The sequence below is a fragment of the Coturnix japonica genome, chromosome 26 (assembly GCF_054131305.1).
Source record: "Coturnix japonica strain WE chromosome 26, WE-NBRP24, whole genome shotgun sequence".
Lineage (NCBI taxonomy): Eukaryota > Metazoa > Chordata > Aves > Galliformes > Phasianidae > Coturnix > Coturnix japonica.
This window is the reverse complement of record NC_140688.1, coordinates 5,723,425-5,728,275: the sequence shown is the minus strand read 5'-3', so window position 1 is coordinate 5,728,275 and position 4,851 is coordinate 5,723,425. Positions and strand designations below refer to the sequence as shown.

Here is a 4,851-nt window from a genome sequence, read left to right as displayed (position 1 = left end):
CTTGGCTACCAGATGCCTTGCATAGCTGTAAGTTTCCATGAATATATTAGTTTACAACTTCGAGTCAATCTTCTACATTTTTCAGATCCCTAAATCCACAGGAGGACAATCTGCATTTTCCTTTTGCATTTACAATTCTTAGATCCTCAGTACTTTATCCTGCAGTGCTGTACACATTAATCTGTTTATACTCAGCTGATCAATTCATTTATGTCTGCATTCATCTTGTTCAATTCCTTCTTGATTTTCAGCTCAGCCACACTGGTCTCTTTCTAATGAGTCTCATTTTGAATTCACACACACTGGTCATCCTTTAATAGTATTTTCACCATATCTTTGTTTCTCTCCTCTTTTCCTAAGAAAAAGTTACAGCTGTGCCAGGAACACTTCAGGCTGTGGTCTGTCTTCGGATGGACAAGATGATCTCTCCAGATTCCTTTCTCCAGTTCTTCCATTATAGAAAAGATCACAGCTTAACTTATTTAGACAGACCAAGACTGGCTCCCAGTCACCTGCAGACTCATCCCAGAGTAATTTAAAAAAATAAACACAAATGTTTCACTTGATCAACCAAGAAAATATGCCACAAGTCTTCAGTCCTGCCTCCCTGTTCTACTCACTAGTCCTTAGGGACTCAAACTTGTAAAGGTATGTCAGTCAACAACACTAACAATATCAAGCACCTAAACTGTCTTTAAGTGCCTGTTAGCGGGTCACTAGTCAGCCTGTGCACATCAGGGAAACTTCTCATCACTCCTGGTGCCTTTTTGCCTTCAGTTTAGCAAAAGGAGTTTTAAGAAATTCTCTCACCAGCTTGGGCTTCCTTTGCAGTTTGCAGCTCACGGTCCTTCTCTGCCATTCCTTCTGCTCTGGGTGCACCAGATGAGCACAGCTATGTAGTGCTTGAAGATGAACCTTGTTGAGCAGTCCTGGCTCTCTCTCACCCTGTTAATGTTTCACTTCACAGCAGCAGTCCTTTGGTCGCCAATAAATAGTGATTTATTCACTGCTTACTCAACAAGCAGAAAGGAGGAATGAGCACTATAGGCCATATAATGAAATAGAGATGAAAAGATAGAGAATTGTAAAAAGCTTTGTTTGGAAATGCTTATGGCTTCTGTTACAAGACTGGAAGAAGGGGAAACACATCAGGAAAGGGCTTTCCCTTTCAAAGGACTTTTAAAGAGACTGTTACAGCACATAAAAATTAGGATATTTATCTTCACTTAGGGGAAATGTTCAGCAAAACACAGAATGAAGAAAACCCAGTGCAAACAAATACAACCATAAATGTAAACTCATTTCTAGGCTCTCAGGATGGGAACATCACAGAATCACTGCAAAAATTGGAAGCTGGCTCCAGAACAAGACTTGCAGTCTTTTGTAACCAAGCACTGATTAACAGTGAGTGCCAAGGAAGGATATACATTACTTTGAAAACCAGGAATCATTTAACTATTCAGGTTGTCAGTACAGAGAGAGCCTAAGTGACCTCTTGAATTCCTTTCCAACTATTTCCCCCTTGAGATTCCAAGTTGTATTTGATACTGCGAGGTCAGGCACTGTGCCCTGACTCCCAGCTGACCAGCTGCACCAGTTTGTGTAGGTTGAAGACAGAGGAAATGGACACTGAGGTGCTCCAGGCAATGCTGACCCACAAGCACATGTCCAATCCCTGGGACATTTGTATTCTCTGTCCTTCCTGCTTGGCCTTCATCTCCCTCCATAGCCATTTAAAGCATTTTAAGAATGCAACTTGTATCTTAGAGGCAGTCCCTTATTAAAACAATACCTAGTTTTATTGTTCACACAGGTTTGTAAAGTCTGAGAAAAAAAAAAAAAAAAAAAAGAAAAAAAAAAAAAGAAGAAGAAAATAAAAAGAAATTAAGAAAAGGAGAACCAAGATGGGTATTAAAGGGAACATTAGCTCATCTTCTAACACCCTACTTAGTGCTGTTTGAGATCGCTAAATTCTGAATGGCTTTCTTAATGCCCCTAATAATCAAGATGTGCTAGACTCTCACACACCCACCACCACAGCTGACTGGCTCTGGCATAACTCCAGCTCTTTGATTAAAACCTGGCACTAGAAGAATCCACAGGTTAACCCCATCCACTTGCCTGGAGCTGGATCTTCCATCCCCTTCATGGAGTGAGAAGGTGGGAGGTCTCTGCAGCTGGAAGAAAGATGGATGTGGTGTGGCAGAACTTTGAAAAAGCACTTGATGGCTGCTTGGCAAACATTTTCTCCCTGGTGGTACTGGTAGCAGGTTCTTAGTGCTGTAGGTCTCAGGGTGTTTCACTGTGCAGATGACACTATTTCCTCTTCAGAGATGGGCAAAAGAGGGGGAAAAAATGTCCTGATGAAGGCAGACTCCACTGAAAGCTCACAGGTGCCAGCTCAGCAGTCTATTCATCAAGCTGCCCTGCCTTTAGCGTTATCACAGCAAAGATTGAAAAACAATTGCATGCAGCATCTCAGCCATCTGTAGTCCATTCCAGCCTCTGGGACATATACTGCCTTGGGAACAGCCCTTTTCACACTGACAAAGTGGTAAGTCCCATACCATCTTCTATCCCTTTCCACGCTCAGCTGCTTGTACTCACTGTTTACTTGTTTCTCCTTCAGGAAGAGGCAGCTGGTAGCAAGAAACGCAGGAATCCTGCAACTCCTCCATCCCTCGCAGCCAGCTCTCAGGGATGCCCAGCACTGGGGGTCTGCTGGACAGCAAAGGAGGGTTCACAGCTCCTGGATGTGGCAGCAGGACACCGGGGTTCAGTTCTGATTCTGCTATATATCAGACACCTTGAGCTATCCTTAGCTCCACTGGCCATGAAATGAGAGACAAGCAGAACTAATCTCCCATACACACAAAGGAAACACTTTCATCCATTAATCTGGCCATACAACTAGGAGAATCTCAGGGCAGGCACTAATTGTAGTTTTTCCAGTTTTGTTTTTCATGCACCAACAATAAACAGCCTGATTGTTTCATTATCTGCAAACTTAATGCACTGCACAATTTCAAATCCTTGCCATTGCAGAGAGAGTACTCTCACCATCTCTCAGCACAGAGGATTTTTTTGGCTAGAGCTTAAGTTAGATTGCTGTTGCATAATCAGTGTTTCATTAGGGCAAGCTGCCAGGTCAGGGAACATGTAAATCCCTATAATATCTGTCCTGGTAGAAATCCTACTGATCTAATCCAGAGAGATCCCAGCTCTACATCAGTGGCCCCTACCAGATGCAAGCACAGATAGACACATCACAGCCTCCTGCATTCTAGGGACTGTCATTGCTATGAGATTTTAATCAGATCCTCCTGGACCAGCTCCCTCCATTGCCACACCCAGGGCCAGGCTGATCAGGGGCTCATCCAAGATTCATTAACTCTGGTTCCCCACATTTTTATAATGAGCTTGTGGTGCCATCCATTCTTTTCTGCCTCCCTCTGCAGTGACCACAGGGATCACTTTGTCGGATGGGGAAAGCCAGCAACTCCAGCAGGAAGAGCAGCTGAGTGGGTTTTCCCTGTATTAAACTCCAGAGGGAAAGACACAAAATTAGTGACTTTTCCTAAACACACAGTCTGAACTGACAGTCTGTAGCACAATTTCTTTTGTCCTGGCTATGCTGTGCAGAAGGAAGTCTGCTCTCCCCTGGCTCTTGGTGCAAATCCCCTCCGACTGCAGGGGAGAAAGGTTATACTCACATAAGAGAAGGAGTTCATAAGTTGCTCTTCTTCATACAAACAGCACCCCTGAGCAAAGACATGCTTTCCTCATGGACACAGGGAGCTGCAGAGCAGAGCTGAAGCTGCAAGGAAGCAGCCAGATGCACATCCCACCAGCAGGCAATGGTATATGGTATTTCTCCTGCACCTACAGCCTGGATGCTGCAAGTCATTGGGTTTGTGCAACTGCAGGCTCAGCATGAGTCTGGCTCCAACAGCAGGTGGTCTGATGAATCTATTTGAGGCTGCTTTCATTCGTCAGGCCACTATGGTCACCTCCTGGCCCCTCTGCTTTCCCAACCTGTTTCCAAGTAGTTCCTCATGCACTATAAGGATACAAACCCTCAACGGATTTCCTTTATCTTCCTGCAGTGTATTTGTTAGACGCTGATTGGGTCCTTCTTTGCATTTATTACTCACCAGCTGCCATTCCCACCTGCATCATTGTGGATGCCTAGCAGCTCCAAATGACAATATGGATTTCCACCACCTCTTACACCTGTGCTCATAGCTGATCTTTTGCTGTTCAGTATTCAGCTTTAGGTCTGTCCAAGAGCTTTTGCACAGCCTTCAGTAAACAGAGGAGACTACACTGGTATTCAGTGACAGAAATCCATTAGTGCCAATATTTGTTAGCTTTAATAAAGCCATGATGAAAAAAGCAGTCACCTTTTACATGGCCTTTGGCTATGCCTAGGATACAAGAGAAAATCTGGCAGTGCCAGTCCTATGAGATACAGAGGGCCACTCAGGAGGTTTGTAGTCAATTGACTTCAAAGAACCTCAGAGTGCTCAGCAACCCACAAGAAGAGCTTTGTTTATAAAAGCAAAAAGACCCCAGTCTTCAAAAAGGGCAAGAAGGAAGACCCGGGTAATTACAGGCAAGTCAGCCTCACCTCTGTCCCAGGGAAGGTGATGGAACAGCTTGTTCTAGATGCCATCTCCAGACAACTGGGTGATATGGAGGCTATCAGGAGTACTCAGCATGGGTTCACCAAGGGGAGGTCGTGCTCGACCAAGCTGGTGGCCTTTTATGAAGATGTCACTAGCTGGGTGGACAGGGGGAGGGCGGTAGATGTAGTCTACCTTGATTTCAGTAAGGCTTTTGATACTGTCC

The 4,851-nt window shown here is 44.5% G+C and overlaps 1 long non-coding RNA gene across 1 annotated transcript; it reads left to right on the top strand.

Moving 5' to 3' along the window:
* Nucleotides 1-2,324: 2,324 nt before the first annotated feature.
* Nucleotides 2,325-3,006, top strand: LOC146756771 (uncharacterized). The gene is made up of 2 exons (XR_014937335.1): nucleotides 2,325-2,554; nucleotides 2,630-3,006. It is a non-coding gene; the product is annotated as an uncharacterized LOC146756771 (long non-coding RNA).
* The last annotated feature ends 1,845 nt before the right edge of the window (nucleotides 3,007-4,851 follow it).